This window comes from Melanerpes formicivorus, unplaced genomic scaffold, assembly GCF_026170545.1.
Source record: "Melanerpes formicivorus ecotype bairdi unplaced genomic scaffold, bMelFor1.0.p_v2 SCAF_497, whole genome shotgun sequence".
In the NCBI taxonomy this organism is placed as follows: domain Eukaryota; kingdom Metazoa; phylum Chordata; class Aves; order Piciformes; family Picidae; genus Melanerpes; species Melanerpes formicivorus.
Window position 1 is genome coordinate 37,748 of NW_027142849.1, and position 17,650 is coordinate 55,397.

Genomic DNA, 17,650 nt, shown 5'->3' on the forward strand with positions numbered 1-17,650 from the left:
CCCTCCTGGCTACAACCACCTTTCAGGTAGTTGTAGATGGCAGTGAGGTCACCCCTGAGCCTCCTGTTCTCCAGGCTAAGCAACCCCAGCTCCCTCAGCCTCTCCTCACAGGGCTGTGCCCCAGACCCCTCCCCAGCTTTGTTGCCCTTCTCTGGACACGCTCAAGTGTTTCGATGTCCTTAAACTGAGGGGCCCAGAACTGGACACAGGGCTCAAGGTGTGGCCTAACCAATGCAGAGTCCAGGGCACAATGACTTCCCTGCTCCTGCTGGCCACACTGTTCCTAATACAGGCCAGGATGCTATTGGCCCTCTTGGCCACCTGGGCACACTGCAGGCTCATGTTTAGGCAGCTGTCAATCAGCACCCCCAGGTCCCTCTCTGTTTGGCAGCTCTCAGCCACTCTGACCCCAGCCTGTAACTCTGCATGGGGTTGTTGTGGCCAAAGTGCAGCCCCTGGCACTTGGAGTTGTTAATCTAATTGACACAAATTATCGTTCCATTTGTCACACTACGTGCAACCCATCCCTGGGAAGGAGGTTGGTTGTAACAACAGCGCTAAAAAGATACAGCCACAAGGACTCAGCACACAACCCACCAGCTGTGCTGACCAGGAGATGACATCATTGAAAAATCAGCAGAAGGATGAACTAATTCAACTAACCCCACCTTCCCATGCACGTGTATCAGGAGTAGAATATTTAAAGGGGAGTTGGACTGTGTTTGGTGTGCATTCATTGCACCCAGTGGTGTTTGCATGTCTCTTACTGCCTTAAAATTGCTCTTTAAAACTCTATTCAATCGACTTTAATTGGCTTTGTCTTTAATAACACAGGGAAGAAGTTTGCTCTGATGTTTAACCTTGGGGCTGTTTCCTCTCCTGTCACTTTTTGCTTGTCCCTTGGGAGAAGAGCCCAACCCCCAGCTGGCTGCAAGCTCCTTTTGGGGTGTTGCAGAATGCCACGGGCTCCTCTCAGCCTGGGCACCCTCTGCCCCAGCACCCTCATGGGCAAGCTCAGGAGGTGGAGGTGAGAGGAATGGGCAGTGGGGTGGGTTGAAAACTGCCTGAAACATAAAGGCAGAGTGCAGAGGGTTGCGTTCAGTGGCACAGAGTTCAGCTGGAGGTCTGTAAGCAGTGGTGGTCCCGAGGGGTTGGTGCTGGGTCCAGTCCTGTTCAACACCTTTGTCAGTGACCTGGATGAGGGGATTGAGCGGGCTCTAAGCCATTTGTGGTGCTGGTACAAAGCTGCTGAGCCTGCTGTGGTGTGGGTCCTGGGGCCTTGTGTCCCACCAGGTGACAACAGCACAGAGCCTTGTCCAGCCCTGTGACTCCAGTGGGAGCACATGGAGTGCTCTCTGTCCAGCCTGCTGTTTGCCAGCTGGTCTTCCAGTCTGGAAAGAAAGAAAGGTGGTGCCAGGGCAGGTCATGGTCATTCTTTCCTGCAGCTGAGTCACTCAGAGCAGAGATCCCTCTGCAGGTGCCACCTGTAGGTCCTGGCACTGCTCTGGAGCCTGCTCCCCACCCTCGGCAGAGCAAGGGCTGTGCTCCACCTCAATCCATCAGAGCTCACCAGCAGCTCAGTGTCTTTAAGGAGGTGTGAGGATGGAGGCCACAGGAGCATGACCAAGGTTGGCTCTTCTGCTTAGGTCCTGGATGAGCTGGGCCTGGGTCCCTCAGGGTCCCCCATTCCCCCCACTGTTGTCTGCTCTGTGGTTCACTGCCCAGCCAAGCAGGAGGTGCCTGCAGAAGTTCTCCAGCACTTTGTGCTCCTGCCAGAAGCTGCCACAGTGCCAGAAGAGGAGGAGGCTCCTGAAAGTGTTATGGATGTCCCCACTGTGCCCACAGTGAAGGTGCCAGGGCAGGGGCCAGGCTGGATGAGTCAAGAGGGCAGGTAGGATGGAAAAGGGTGACAGTAGCAGGGCAGTGAAGATGTGACAGGGCCCAAGCCTGCAGAGATCCCTTCTGGCTGTCCAGAAGAGAGAGCTCTGCTTGAGACACAGGGACAGCCTGAGAGGAGAGGCAAAGCCTCAGCAGAAGCCTGCCCTGCCCCTCAACCCTTCAGCTGGGAGGTGCAGAGATGGAGAGGAGCTGGCACTGAGTGCTGAAAGCCCTGTCCTGAGCTGATCCCCAGCAATGTGGGCAGCAGGTCAAGGGAGAGGATTCTGCCCCTGTGCTCCTCTGCTGAGACCTCCCCTGCAGTGCTGGCTCTCAGGGCAGGTCTCAGCTGTCTTTCTGTTGTAGTTTGGGCTGGGTGTCCTCTGCTACAGGGGTGTTTCCTGTGTCCAGAAGTCCAGCCCAGTGGGTGGACACAGGAAATTAGGTTATTTCCTACCATGATCCCTTGCACCACTATAAGTTTCACGGCGGGGTCTGGCACTTCCTCTTTCCTTCCTCCTCGCCACCCGGTAACTGGGGGAGAGATCTCCCAGCCATGGGCCTGGCTAGGCCCAAGGCCACGGGGGGATGGGCAGTCTCAGATCTGGCCAGCTGAGACTAGCCTAGCAGTAGGGGGGGGGAAGGAGGAGCCCTGGGGGTTTTGGGTGCACCCTCAGGTGGGTCTGTTTTGGGGTTCTTCTTGTCACTGTGTTTCTAGTTCTCTGCACGCGCTCACTGTTCTATTTAAACTTTCCATCGCTTTTGCAATCCGTTTGTCTGAGTTGTCTTTTCTGCGCGTGGCGGGGAGGGGGTTTGCCCCAACCCGTTACATTTTGGCGCCCCACGTTGGGCGCCAAGAAGAAAAATAAATGTCGCAGGGTTGGAAAGGTAAGGCCAAAAAGCCTCCTCCCTCCCCCCTGTAAAGTAAAGGGAAGGGAAAATTGAAGGGAAAGGGAAAAAAAACCTCACAGCTGAATTAGCAAAGCAATGGGTGCTGTATATTTACAAAAGCAATACAGGATACGCAGGGGAATTTACAGAATTTACGATATTTACAATATATACAAAAATATACAACAAAGTAGCACAGAAATGAGAGTTCCCCCCTCTGCTGAGGGGGTTCCCCACCTCCGCTCCCCCCTCTCTTCCCCCTTTCCCCAGAGCGGGTTAGAAAGAGAGAGAAAGAGAAAAAAGTTCGAAGCAGTTATGTGTTAATTGGAAAGCAGTTAATACAGGCCTTGCAGTCTATCAGTCTTCAAGGTCAAGCCTTGGCCGAAAGCCCAGAAACAGCTGCTGCTGCTGAAGGAGGGGAAAACATAACTGAACTGGAAAAGTGCAGGAAAGCCCAAGATACCCTGCTGCACTCCCAGTTCAGAAGGTGCTTCCTCCCAGTATACCAATGAAATTAGTTTAGATCCGTCTTTTTCGTTTACCAACGTCCGACCACCATATTCCCTTTCTTAAGGGGACAGCCTCAACCAGTCACACTTTCCCTTTGCTCTCTCCCTTTGGGGTGAAGACCTCAGAGGAGCAGGGCACCCCAGCCAGAGGCCATTGGAGAAGGGAGAAAGGCAGCAGCAGCCAGGAGGCTGTGAGGGGAAAGCAGAGCTCTGGCTGTGGCAGAAGAGATCTCCAGGGGCCAGCCACAGGATCCCCCAGAGGTTCCTCTGAGGGGGGCCAAAGCCACGTGGACACCCTGCCCCTCCCCCCCCCCCCCCCCGAGAGATGTGGCAAGTGAGCTGTGAGGGAGGAGGGATCCCTCTGCTTCATGGCCAGCTTGCCAAGGAGGTTTCCCACCCCAGCTGCACCATGGCAACCCCCCCAGCTCCTCCTGCTCTCCTTTGCTGTCAGCAGTGCCTGGAGGTTCCTCTTTCCCTGCCAGGCTCAGCAGCTACCGCTGGGTAGTGCCTGCCCAGGGCCAGGTGGTGCTGCAGGTCCACTTCAGCTCCGCGCTGCTGGGCAGCTTTGAGCAGAGGCTGCACTTCGAGCTGCTGGGCACCAAGCGACCCTACCAGCTGCACTGCAGGGGCACCTGCCTGTACCCCACCATCAGCCAGGAGCCAGGGTGAGGCTGGCCCCTGGGGCCGTCCCGCTCTGCTGCCCCTGAGCTCAGAGCTGAGACTCTGCCCCTTGTGCCCCTGGAACCTGCCTGAGCCCCCCAGCATCTCTTGCTGTGCCTGGGGCTGGGCAGCAGTGCTGTGCCTCAGCCAGCACTAAGAGTCTGGGCTTTGTGAGCAGGGTTTGTGCTCAGAGGATCTCACAGCTCTGCCTTCCCTTCTCTCTGTGCCAGGGAGGTGTTTCCTGGCTGCAGGCAGAGCAGGGCAGCTGATGCCATCCTCTCCAAGCAGTATGTCCTGAGAACAGGGGGGTTCCACTTGGGGCTGCTGCTGTGTGCCAAGGCAAGAGGCAGGTAGGTGCTGCCCAGCCCCCAGCTGTGCTGCTTGCAGGACCTTGTACTATCAGGAGCATGCACCCAGGGGCACGATTCAGGGCAGGCCCGGGCAGAGAGCTGGGAGTTTGGTGGCTTTGGAGTAGCACAGCTGTGGGAACTTGAGCACCTAGCAGGCGCAGGAGTGCTGGGGGAGCTGGGGGGTATGGAGCTGATCTTCCTGCCCCCTGGGGGCTTTGGTGGCCAGAGCCATGTGTTGCTTGCAGCCTGAAGGCAGCTTGGGGTCACTTGTCAGCCCCCACCTCGGCTTCAGCAGCTTTGTGCTGTTTGTTTCAAGTGCTGGGAGCTCTGTGGGTCAGCCTGAAGGAGCAAAGGAAGTTTTTCTGCTGAGGGATTGGAAACCCACTGTGAAATGTGCAGTGTCAGCAAGACTTGCTGGTTGGAGCTTTTGTTGGGGGACAAGCACCTGCAGAGCAGGGCAAATGGGATTCCCATCTCCCTGATCCTCACTGCTGGATCAACTCTGGCCTCAAAATGCTGTCTCTGTAGCTGCTGGCATCTTTCTCTTGTCCACTTCCCTCTTGCTCTTCTTGCAGTATTAGCAATGAAGCTTTGTCTCCAGGGCAGCTCTGGAGAGCTGGTGGCATTTTGACCCCCCATGGAAGCTAAATCCAAAGAGTTTAAAAAGCAAAAGAGGATTTGGCCAGGCTGAGGCATTGCCTTTGTTTGAGCCTTTCCCCCCAGACTCTGCCCCACCCCTGAGCCCAGAGGTGTTTGTTCCCTCTGGCATGCCTCTGGGGAAGGAGTCCTTTCAGTTTTCATCCCTCAGCCTCAGGCTCCCCCAGGAGCTGGGCCCAGGCAGTCTCCTGGCTGCTTTGGAAGAGAGAAGCTGAGCTCTTTCACAGCTTTTCTGGGAAGCCTGCAGGGAGGGAAAGGCAGCAGAGGAGGGGAGGAATCCAGGTGCCTGCTGTGCTTCTGTTTTGCCAGGCACCTTTGAGTTCCTGGTTTGTAGAAGGCCTCTTGAAGTGGCCTGTGCACACCTCTGGGTTGGAGACAGCAAGTGTGGGCTGGGCATCCAAGGAAGCAGGGAATGAACACAGGCAGCATGCAAGGTGTCCCACATCAGCCTTTCTCTTAGGCTGCTTGATAGAGCCCCCCTGCAGCCTTTGCCCCTTCTGTGGACAGCTCCAAGGCTGTGCTCCAGGCTGGCAACTGTGAGCAGATCTCCATCAGCCCCTGGGAGGCAGAGCTGCACTTCCCCTTGGAGCAGGGTGGCAGCAGGGGCACCTTCCTCTTGGAGCCTGCCAGCATACAGCTGGGACCTAAGGAGAAGCAGGTAGGGGTCAGGCAGGTGGGCCAGGGAGCAGCAGCAGAGCCCAGGAGCTGCCCCTCCTGCTCACTGAATGTTCTTCTGTGTTTCTCTTTGTGGGGCTGGGGCCAGGAGCTGAGCATCTGGGCATACCCCACTTCACCTGGCCTGGTGGAAGACAGCCTCATCTGCTGCATCAAGGGCAACCCAGAGCCAGTGGTCTCACACCTGTGCTGCCAAGGGGTGCAGGTGAAGCTGGGGGTCAGCCCCAGGCAGCTGCATTTCAACAGGGTGCTTCTGCACAGGTCAGTCAGGCCAGGGGCACTCTGCTGGGGGTGGCTCTGCTGCAGCTTCCCTTTCCTCAGCTTGGAGGCTGGGCCAGCAGCCCTCTTGCTCCCAGCACTTGCCAGCCTCTTGCTCACTGTTCCTTGATGCCTTGGGTGTCCCATGGCAACCCCCAGCTCTAGCCCCCCAGCAGTGGGTGCCCTGATGGCATTTGCTTCTCCTCTGCTGGTGCAGGGAGAGTGGAGTAGCTCCTCTGGATCTGCCTCCTGTTGGATCCCCTTCTGCCACCAAGCTCTCCCTAGGGGCCTCCCCTCTCAGGCTGGTGGCAAAGAGCAAAGCCCGAAGGGTGGTTTCAGCCCCGTGGGGAGGGCTGCTCGCCGCGGCAGGGCTGCCGCTGTGCCCCTCAGCAGCTGGCACTGAGCCTTGGTGTCTCCGCAGCGAGCACAGCAGGAGCCTGCTGCTGCGGAACAGCTGCCCCCTGCCAGTGGCCTGGAGGCTCAGCGGGCTGGAGAGCCTCGGCGAGGGCTTCTCGGTGTCGCAGAGGCAGGGCACGGTCGGGCCCCGCTCGGAGCTGGCCGTGCAGCTGTGCTTCAGGAGCACCAAGGCTCTCGGCGTGGAGAAGAAGATCCGCTTGGAGGTGAGGGGACAGGGCCCTGCCTGGCAGAGCTGGGCAGAGTGCTGTGGGCCCTGGGGGATGGAGGCTGTGTCTGAAGGCAAAGAGGGCCAAAGGATGAGCCCTGAGGAGATTCCTTTGAGCCCACATTGTCTGGGCCCTTAGCACCAAGGGACCCTCACTGAAGGATGCTGCTTATGAATACCTCAGTGCTGAGCAGGAGCTGAGGGTGGGGGGCAAGAAGCTGGAGCCAGGCAGTGGTGCCAGCACAGAACAAGGGGGAAGAGGCAGGAACTGGAAGCCAGGAGGCTCCAACATCTTTGGTGTGAGGGTGCTGGAGCCCTGGAGCAGGTTGCCCAGAGAGGTTGTGGAGTCTCCTCCTCTGGCTATTAAGGCTTTGTTCCCTGGGGTTTAGAGGCTGCATTGCAGTGAGGCTGCTGCCTGCTAAGAGAGAGTTGGCTGTCATTGCCACCTGCTCTGGGACACCTCAGGACTCTTGTGGGTGTTTGTACATCACACTGCCTCCCAGGCTGGGTAAAGACAGCTGCTAGAGACAAGGACTCCTCTTGTTTAGCAGGAACACTGAGGAGAATGACTTTAGGGTTTGCTTCTTGCTGCCTCAGGTTTCAGCTGCAGAGAATGTCCAGGGTGTTGTTCAGGTGGAGAACATTGAAGTTGTGGCTGAGGCCTACGAAGTTGCTCTGAACATCACCCTGCCTGAAGGTCAGTGGCTGGCCCCAGAGCAAAGGAGTTCAGATGCATTGCACTGCTGGGGCAAGTGGGGGATGGGATGGGATGGGAGGGGATGGGATGGGATGGGATGGGATGGGATGGGATGGGATGGGATGGGGTGGGACAGCAATGCAGGCCTGGCGTGGATCCATGGCACAGGTCTCTTGCCAGCTGTGTGGAGTAAAGCACTGTCAGGTCACACAGTGCCTTGCCTCTCTCACACCTTGAAGTGTGCTCCTTTGAAACACCAGGGGTGGGAACAAGCAGCTGGCAGTTCCTGAAGGCTCAGTACAGCACATCAAGTGGTTGATCTGTGCTTGGAAGCAAGGAGGTAGAGGCTGAGCTCCTTGGCTGCTAAGCCCTACAGATCCTCTCAGAGTAAGAAGAGCAAAGGGCAGCAAAGCAGCCAGAGAAACCTTGCAAGGCTGGAGACTTGCTGAGCAGAGCTTTGTCCCACCTGAGCTCTCCCAGTCTCTGTCTCCTGACTGGGTGCAGCCTGCAGCAGCTCCAGCATCCTCCCCATCCCTTCCCTCGCTCTGGGGGTGTCCTGCAGGTGCAGATGGCTGTGTGAACTTTGGAGTCCTGAAGGTCCTGGGGAGTGCCAAGCAAGTGCTGACCCTGAGGAACCAAGGGCAGTGCAAGCTTGCATACAGGTTGGTCCAGCTGCCTGCTCTGGGAGTGCCTGGGGCCACCACCTGCCCAGGCCTGCAGTCTGCTCCTGTGGCTAGAAGCTGTTCCCATGCTGGCTGCCTCATGGTGTGTGTGACCACTGGGACTGTCCTGAGCTCCAGGCTCCATTGCCATGGAGAATCCAGCCCCAGCCCAGCAGTTCTGCACAGCTCAGCAGGCACCACAAGGAGAGCCCCTGGGCTCTGGGGTGCAGTAAGAAGAGTGTGGCCAGCAGGTCAGGGGACATTCTCCTCTGCCTGTCCTCTGCCCTAGGGAGACCACCTCTGGAGTCCTGGCTCCAGCTCTGGGCTCCTCAGTGCAAGAGGGAACCACTGGAGAGAGTCCAGCAGAAACTAGAAAGGTGCTGAGGGGCCTGGAGCAGCTCTGTGAGGAGCAAAGGCTGAGAGCCCTGGGGCTGCTGAGCCTAGAGAAGAGCAGCCCCAGAGGGGAGCTGAGCAATGCTCAGCAAGAGCTGAAGGACCTGTGGCAGGCAAGAGGTTGGAGCCAGACTCCTGACAGTGGTGTCCAGGGACAGGCCAAGGGGCAGTGGGCACAAACTGGAACCCAGGAAGTTCCATCTGAGCAGGAGGAGAAACTTTGCTGTGAGGGTGCTGGAGGCCTGGAGCAGGCTGCCCAGAGAGGTTGTGGAGTCTCCTTCTCTGCAGAGATTCCAACCCCCCCTGGCCCTTGTGCTCCTGGGCAAGCTGCTGGGGGTGCCCTACTTTAGCAGGGGGCTTGCACCAGATGATCCCCAGAGGTCCTTTCCAAACCCTCCCATGCTGGGGGTCTGGGATTTTGTGCCCCTGAATTTGAGGCCAGTCCCTGCTGAGCTCTGCTGCTGTCCTTCCAGGGCTAAGTCCTTTCTCTTCAGGAGACTCTTCAGAGGAGGAATGAAAACGCTGGGGGTGGAGGGGAGCTGCCAGCACTCAGCACTGCCTGGCTCTGCCAGGGCCTGGGGCTCCTAAGCACAGCAGAATTCTTTGGTTGGTTTTTACTGGTCCCATGCCAGGTCCTGGCTGTGCTGCTGGCCCCTGGGCTGTTCACTGCAGAGATCTTCTTCTCCTTCCCTCCCCAGGTTCAGGCTGCGCCCCACAGACCCCGGAAGCCGTGACCTGGCCTCCCACCTCACTGTGCAGCCCCAGCAGGGCCTGCTGCCTGCCTCTGAGCATCCTGTCAGTGTCCAGCTGCTCTTCCACGCCCAGAGGGAGATCAGCATTGAGGACAAAGCCATCCTGCTGTGCCAGGTGAGCTGCCTGGGGCAGGCAGGGTGAGCACAGCTGGGCTGAGGGGGTCAGGAGGACATGGCTGTGCTGGAAAGCAAGCTTTAGCTGGGGAACCTTCTGTTATTTGCACACAGCAAAGGCTTTCAGAAGCCAGTTCTGGCCCTTCCAGTGCTGGAGGGGGCCAATCCAAAAGCTGGGGACAGACTTTGGATCAGGGCCTGCTGGGACAGGACAAGGGGTGATGGTTTAAAACTAAAAGAGGAAGATTCAGCCTGGATAGGAGGAAGAAATGTCTGACACTGAGGGTGGTGCCAGCCTGGCCCAGCTTGGCCAGGGAGGTGGTCATTGCCCCATCACTGGGAGCACTGCAGGTCAGGTTGTTTGGAGCTCTGAAGCACCTGCTCTGCCCTCAGCTGTTCCTGCTGACTGCAGGAAAATTGAAGCAATGACTCCTCCAAGCCAACCCATTCCATGATTCTAAGAGGGGCTGAAAATGCAGTTCTGGAGAAGGACTTCAGAGCAGGGGGATGAGCTGATGGGCACCTGGGCTGTGGCCACAGGCCAGAGCCAGAGGTTGGGCTCTGCTGGATTTACCAAGGCCTGCCCTGGTTGCAGGTGCTGGAGCCCAAGCTGAGGGCAGGAGGGGAGCCCATTGCCAGCATCCCAGTGAGGCTCTCAGCCAGAGCTGTGCTCAGCCAGTACAGCATCAGCCCTGCGGCGCTGCTCGACTGCGGGGCCATGGCCAGCGGCACCAGGAGGGCCTGCAGCTTCCTGCTGCAGAACAGAGGCCTCCTGCCCTTCGAGTTCCTCATCTGCAGAGCAGAGCAGGCTGCAGCTGAGCCCACAAAGAAAAGGTGAGAAGGCCTGCAGCAACCTTCCTGCTGGAGGAGGCCCCACAGCAGGGCTGGCGTGTGGCAGGCAGCCAGGACACACAAGCAGGCTGCACTGTGAGTCCTGGGGCCAGGCTTGGGCCCCTTACTCCAAGAGCATTGAGGTGCTGGAAGGTGGCCAGAGAAGGACAACAAAGCTGGGGAAGGGTCTGGAGCACATGGGCTGTGAGGAGCAGCTGAGGCACCTAGCATTGTTTAGCCTGGAGAAGAGGAGGCTGAGGGAAGCCCTTCTGGCTCTCTACAACTCCCTGAAGGGAGGCTGGAGCCAGGTGAGGTTAGTCTTTTCTCCCAAGGAACAACTGCTAGGACAAGAGGACACAGCCTCAAGTTGTGCCAGGGGAGGTTTAGGCTGCACATGAAGAACAATTTCTTCCCCTTGAGGCTTGTCAAGGCCTGGCCCAGACTGCCCAGGGCAGTGGTGGAGTGCCTGCTCCTGGAGGGGTTTCAGAGCTGTGGAGAGGTTGGTGCTGGTCTCCTCTCACAGGTAATTAGTGACAGGGAAAGAGGGAATAGCCTCAAGCTGTGACTGGGTAGGTTCAGACTGGGCATTAGGAAAAACTGTGTCCCAGCAAGAGTGGTCAGGACAGGAATGTGCTGCCCAGGGAGGTGGTGGAGTCACCAAGCCTGGGTGTGTTTGAAGGTCGTTTAGATGTGGTGCTTGGTCTGTTCCAGCCCCAACACCTCTGTGACTCTGTGAGGTGTGGTGCTGAGGGCCATGGCTTAGTGGTGACCGGTAGTGCTGGGGTCAGTCTTGGCCTTGCTGACCTTAAAGGTCTCTCCCAACTAAACAAGTCCATGTTCTGTGAGCCCTGGGTTATTGTCTGCCTGTGCAGTTGGCTTGTGAGCAGGGAGGAGAGAGATGCCACAGAATCCTCCTGCTCATCCTCATGCAGCTGCTGCTGGAGCCCATCTGCCCATCAGCTACAGCCACAGGTGGTGCAGGGGGCTGTGAAGAGCAGGAGGACTTTCTTCCCTGGGGAGGAAGGTTTGGCTGTGGAGAAGGGCAGGAGGAGCTCAGCCTGAGGGATGTTCTCTGCTCTCTCCTCTGGGTGCACATCAAAGGAAGTTCTCCGACTCCCACAAGCAGGGGAGCTCCAGTGGAAGGTCTGCTGCAGCCAAGCAGAGCAAGCCCTTGCTGCCAAAGGAAACCAAGCCCTCTGTGAAGGTGGGTGGCTCCTGCTCCCCAGGACAGGCTCCTCCACTGCTGTGCCCAGGCTGGGGGCTTGTGCCCACGGCATGGGACAGGGGCTGCATGGGGGAGACCCATCCTCTGCCAGCCCTGAGCAGAGGAAGGAGCTGCTCAATGCTGTGCTCTTGCTCAGCCCTGGAGCTGTGGGGCCAAGGGGAAGGGATCTGTACCTGGTAGCTGCTGGCCAAAATAAGGCTGTGAGTGCCACAGCTGTGGAGTGTCCCTGCTGAACTCCCAGTCCAGGGACAGGAGATGACCTTGCCTTGCCTTCTGCCCAGTCTGCTCTCCTCTCTGATGGTTTCTCACAGTTCTCTCTGCTCTCCTGTTTCACATTGGAGGCTGAAGGACCCCAGCTCCCACCTTCACCCTTTACAACCCAACTCCTTTCTCTAAGCCACTCAGGCTAGGCCTGCACATCTCCTTTGCTTGTTCATCTCATCCTGGGTTGTGCTCTGGGCCGTGGTGTCATCCCTGCCTGCCCTGGGCCCAGCTGGAGGCCAAGGCCCAGGGTCCTCCTTGCTGGGATGCTCAGAGTGAGGCTGTTTGCCATCAGCCTCTGCTGGGACTCTTTCTGCAGGCTCGCCTCACCCTGGGCATGTTCACAGTGTCCCCTGCCTTTGGCTCCATCCTTCCTGGGGAGCAGCAGCTGGTGACAGTAGATTGTGCTGCGGAGCTGCCAGGGCCGTGCCAGGAGCAGCTGCTCATCGACATCAGCAGCAGAGACCCCAGGGACAACCCTCTTGGCATCCCCTACACCCTGCTGGCCGAGTCCTGCCTTCCAGGTGAGTGCTGCCCACGGGTTCCTGTGGCCAGGCTGCTGCTGCTCGGCACCCAGCCTCAGTCCTGGGACAGAGCAGACAGCCTGAGCCTGACGTTGCATCTCTCTGCGAATCCTCAGAGGTTCTTGCCAAGCCCACCAGTGGGAGAGGCTGGGAGGGATGCAGGGAAGGATCAAAAGAAACCCTTTCAGACTGAGGGTGCCTGAGCTCCATCCTCACAGGCAGCTCCCCCACCCAAGGCTGGGGTTTGCAGCTCCCTGGGCAGAAAGAGCTTCTCAGAGGCCAGCAGGGGCAGGGCAGGTCAGCAGGAAGGATTCTCCATCCTCAGCCCTCCCTCTGCTCTGCTCACAGCATTCGTGGCTGATGACCTTGAGTCCATCTTTGAGGGGCATCAGATCTGCAGCAGCAGCAACCTCTGCCAGGTCCTCCAGACAGTGCAGGAGCAGCAGGGGCTGTTCCTCACAGATGAGAACAAGTTCATCTTCACCAAGGTCCTGGTTGGGCACCAGGCCGCGGCACGCTTCAGGATCTGCAATGTGAACAGAATCCCCTGCGATGTGCTCCTCTCTAGCAAACCCAGCCCCAGCAAGGTAAGAACAGGAGGCCTTGGGGAGTCTCTGAAGGCTGTGTGACATCTGCCTTGTTCTCCAGCTTCCTTGCTTCCTTTTGCCCAGACTAGTGCAGCTCAGGGCAGGTGAGAGCTGGGCTGCATTCAGTGTGTCTCAGGCAAGGTTTTAGCTCCAGGCCCCTGGGGCTTTGGAGTGAGACCTGAGCCCTTCTGAACATCTCTTGGAAGCACAGGCAGAGGAGGAGCTTTTCCTCAGCTTTGAGCCAGGGCTCAAAGCAGACCCTTTTGGGGTGGGCTTGGTCTCCTCTCAAAAGGAATAAGTGCTAGGACAAGAGGACATGGCCTCAGGTTGTGCCAGGGGAGGGTTAGGTTGGACATGAGGAGCAATTTCTTTCCCTTGAGGGTTGTCAAGGCCTGGCCCAGGCTGCCCAGGGCAGAGGTGGAGCCCCATCTCTAGAGGGATTTCAGAGCTGTGGAGCTGTGGTGCTGAGGGCCATGGTTTGGTGGTGACCTGGCAGTGCTGGGCTTAGAGTTGGACTTGATGATCCTAAAGGTCTCTTCCAACCAAAGCCATTCTCTGCTTTCCTCAGGCTCCCTGCTCTTTGCCCCTTCTCTTTAGAGGCCAGGGGCAGGTTCTTTGCAGGGTTCTCCATGCAGTCCTCACTTCCCATGTGTGCTGGGGCTCTGACCAGCGCTGAAAGCAAGCTTTGCACTCCTGGGCTTGATGGCAGCCCCCTGGGGCAGCACTGCTTTGGATTCCCCCCCTGAGACAGATGGAGCCTGTCTAGGGAAGCCAGAAGGGGGCCACACTGTCTGGGGCTGTTCCTCATGATCCTTGTATGGGTGAGACAGCAGCACATGGAGAAAAGTTTCCTCCTAACAGCCTTCTCTGGGCTTCCCCAAGCTGAAGAGCCACTCTGGCCAGGTGTTTGAGGTGGATCCTGTCCGGCTGTCCGTGCCCAGCTGCTCCCAGGCCTTTGCCACGGTCACCTTCACTCCACGGAAGGTGAAGAGCTACCATTGCACTTTTGAGGCCTCCCTCGATGTCCACACAAGGTAACTCACCTCAGGAGAGCTTGGGAGGGGACCTTCCTGAGAGCTTCTAGCTCTTTGAGTAGCCTGGGGTAGAGTACTCAGCGTTACAGCATCCCAGCAGGGAGGGGCTTGGAAGGGAGCTCTAGGGATCATCCAGCCCCACCCCCTGCCTGAGCAGGGCACCCACAGCAGCTTGCCCAGGATCCCCATGGCCAGGGGACTGTGGAATCTCTGCAGAGAAGACTCCCCAAGCTCTCTGGGCAGCCTGCTCCAGGGCTCCAGCACCCTCACCTCCAGGAGCCCCTCTGGGGCTGCTCTTCTCCAGGCTCAGCAGCCCCAGGGCTCTCAGCCTCTCCTGCTGACAGAGATGCTGCAGAGAACTCAGAAGCTGTAGCTGCGAGATCCAGCAGAGCCGGGGAGTCAGTGCCCTGCTGTAGCCTGCAGCAGTGCCTGTGAGGGCAGTGGGACACTGACACTGGCCCAGGGTGCCCAGAGAGGTGGGGAATGCCCCATGCTTGGAACCATGCCAGGTCAAGTTGGCTGGGGCTCTGAGCAAACTGCTGGAGTTGCCAAGGGCCCTGCTGCCTGCAGGGGGCTTGGACTGGATGAGCTTTCAAGGTCCCTTCCAAGCCAAAGCATTCCAGGATTCTCTGATGCCAAGGAGCCAACAGGGAGTGGATGAATCAGGAAGCAATGGAGCTGTGTGCAGCTTCAGCTGAGCTGGAGAATGCCAAGGACAGAGGATTGTTTCCATGCCCTGAGCCAGCTGCCCTTGTTGCCTCCTTGTTCCTGTGCTCAGGAGGTGATCTGGTGGATCTCCTGGGGTGCATGAAGATCTTTGATGCTAAAGGAGCCATTGGATCCTCACTGAAAGACCCCAGCTCTTCTGCCCTAGGCCCTGTGTGTGTCCTGGGCCTGCCTTGCCCTTGCCCAGCCCTTTAGTAGCTGAGCTGGGAGTGGATCCATCAGTCTGCTGCCCTAAGGAGCAATTCCTGCTCTGAGCCTCTGTGGAGATCACCTTCCCTGCTGGGGTCACTGATTTGCCCCTTCTTCCTTGGAGACTTTTCCATGCTCTGCTCATGCTCCTTCCTTCTGTCTCACCTCAGCACAGCCAGGGAACCTGCCCCATGGCCTCTGTCACCTCCTCATGTCTCTGCTGCCCTGCAGGGCTCCTCTGAGTGAAATGGTTTGAACTGGTGCTCTGGGAGGCTCTGGCTCTGCAGAGCAGATTCCTCTTGGATGGGACTGGGTGGAGAGGGGCAAGGGGGAGCTGTGTCCTGGGGGCCAGGAGCCCCAGGCAGGGGAAATGCAGCAGGTGGCCCTGGCTTCACTGCTTGCCAAGTGAGCAGTGGCTCTGCTGCCCCTCTCCTGCAGCCCTGCAGCAGTGAGAGCACAGAGCCTGAGCTTTGAGATCAGCGGCGAGGGGAAGCTGCCGGAGGTGAGGGTCCTGCGCCCGGCGCGGAAGGACAGGAGAGGGAACCCCCTGCTGCTCTTCAGGAGGCTCCTGCTGGGGGCCTGGGAGAAGCTGCCCCTGCTCCTGCAGAACTCTGGCCCTGTCCCTGCCCAGGTGAGCAGCTGCTGAGGGAGCTCTGCTCTGGGAACAAGGCTGCTGCTGGGCAGGAGAGGGCCCAGCGCAGCCGGTGAGGGTGGGCAGGGGCCCCACTGCTCTGCAGGTGCCCTTGGAGCCCGAAGGAAAGCCTTGGCTTGTGCTCAGAGCCCCTCTGTGGCAGGAGGACGACCTCCTGAGCTTCTGCTGTGGCAAAGCAGTGGGCAGAGGCTCGTGCCTCAGCAGCCCTTCACTTTTGCCTCCACCTCCTTTGCAAGCTCTGCTGCTGTCCTTGCCAGCCTTGAGCCAGCCCTGGGGTTTGTGTTTTCCCTGCCTCAGGGAACAGCCTGGGAAGGGGCCTCAGAAAGTCTGTTGGAAGCCCCTGGCTGACTTCTGCTTGCCAGGAAGGGAGTTCCTCTGGGAAAGGGGATTTTGGGACCTTCTCAGGGAAACACAACTCAGAGAGTCAGGCTGGAGCCTTCCTGTCCTGCCTGGTTCTGTTTCCATCCCCTCCCAGTGTCTCTGGATGCCTGGCTTTGGGCTGGTTTCGCTCCAGCCTTGTGCTCAGAGCTGTGTTGGAAGGGGGGCAGCGTGCTGGGCTGCCTGTGGTGGAACAGCAGCAGTGTGGGCTCAGGCCCTGGGCCATGCTGTGCCCACCCCAGTCTGGTCCTGCTCTTTTCCCAGGTGCTGCTGGACCTGCTGGATGAAGAGGGAGTTTTCTTCTTGAAAGCCAGGCCCAGCACCAAATGCCTCTCCCAAGCTGTGGCCATGAAGGACTCTGCTGGGGAAGGTGAATTCATCACCCATGAAATGTGGTCACTCACGGAGGGAAAACTTGTGTCCTGCTGCTGGCTTGGCCAAGCAGCAAGCAGCTGTTGGCCATAGCTTGTGTCCTGGGGCTCTCTGGGGCTTTTGCACATGGACTCTTTGCAGGGTTGATTTCTACCTGGCAAGCCCTAGGAAGCTTTTCCATTCTTATGGAGGTGGTGGGTTGAGTCCTGGGGGGGGTAACACCACTTCAGTGGAGCATCTGAGATCTTTGCTGCATATGGGGAGTCCCCAGCCTGAAGGGAGGCTGCCCCTGAGCTCACAGCCAGCCAGCAAAAGCCCAAAGCGCTCTGACTCAGCTCTGCTTAAGGCAGGAGCTATCTGGCTGCAGTTTGAGCCAGAGCTGAGCTTAAGACAACTAACAGGGATGGCCCTGATAGTGTCACAGCTTTGTGACCATGGGAGGAGGGTCTGGAAGCACTGGTGAGCCAAGCTGTGCTTAGAGACAGCTGTTTTTCAAGCTCCTGTTCCTTTTCTGGAGCATGGAAATGTTTGCAGTGCCTCACCTGTCCCTGGTGTCCATCTCTGTGCAGAGAAGAAGCCCCACACTGCTTCCCTGCTCCTGCAGCGTGGGCAGACAGCAGAGTTTGAGGTGGTTTTCAAGCCCACCCTGGCCCAATGCCTGGAAGGGAAGCTCCACCTGTCCGTGCTGGACAACCCCTCTGAGACCACCGTCAGGCTGCTGGGGGAAGGCTATGAGGATGACTTCACCCTGGACAACATCCAGGGACTAGTGGCAGACAGGGAGGAGCAGAACCTCCCTGAGAGCAGCCTGGAGGAGGACAGCCTGGAGGGTAAGAGGAGAGGCTGCCAGGGTGTAGCAAGGAACCTCCAGGGCTGGGCACACCTTGTGGCAGCACAGGGCTGGCCCAGATTTAGCAGCCAGCTGCTGTCACCTTTTGTAGCCTGCAGAGCAGCCTTGCTTGGGAGCCCCAGGGCAGGTGCCCTGTCAAGGGAGAAGTTTGCAGGCCAGCAGGGAGGGCTCAAAGGAAGCAGCTTTTGATTGAGGAGCTCTAAAAGGAGGTCTGCCAGCCCATGGGGTGCTGTGAAGAGCACATCTGATCATTTGTGTCCTCTCTGGGTGGACTGCTTGGTGGCTAAGGAATTGGTTGGATAGTCACAGCCAGAGGATAGTGATCAACAGCTCAATGTCCAGATGGAGACTGGTGTCCCTCAGGGGTCCATGCTGGGCCCAGAGCAGCCCTGCAGAGAAGGACTTGGGGGTGCTGGAAGGTGCAGATCTGGAGGTGAGCTGGCGCTGTGATCTCAGCCCAGGCCCAGACATGTCCTGGGCTGCATGTCCCAGGGGAAGGAAGGCTTGGAGAAGGTAGAGCTGGAGTCCTGTGTGTCTGTGGGGGGCAGAGGGCTCTCCCCTCATGCTGAGAGCTCTCTCTCTCATTGCCAACAGCTGACCCAGGGGATCACATCCAGTTTGGGTTCTGTCCCGTTGGCACCCCCTGCACCGTGACCTTCACCATCGCCAACCGCAGCAGGGGGCAGGCCCTGCGCTTCCAGTGGCTGCCTGAGCCTCCCTTCCACTTCTGCCCCCAGCTGAGCTTGGTTGTCTCTGCTTTTCCCTGCTGCTCAGACCCTGCCTGGCAGCTTTCTGGGAGCCACCATGGAGCAGTGAGAACCCCTTTCAGTGCCACCTAGGAGATGCCATCCCTGGCTTTGCTGGGGCCAGAAGAGCTCCATGTTGTGGGACATGGCATCTTTTGGT

At 58.4% G+C, this 17,650-nt stretch overlaps 1 long non-coding RNA gene across 1 annotated transcript; it reads left to right on the forward strand.

Moving 5' to 3' along the window:
* Nucleotides 1-9,075: 9,075 nt before the first annotated feature.
* Nucleotides 9,076-12,339, forward strand: LOC137460056 (uncharacterized). The gene is made up of 4 exons (XR_010992625.1): nucleotides 9,076-9,116; nucleotides 11,048-11,150; nucleotides 11,752-11,956; nucleotides 12,305-12,339. It is a non-coding gene; the product is annotated as an uncharacterized lncRNA (long non-coding RNA).
* The last annotated feature ends 5,311 nt before the right edge of the window (nucleotides 12,340-17,650 follow it).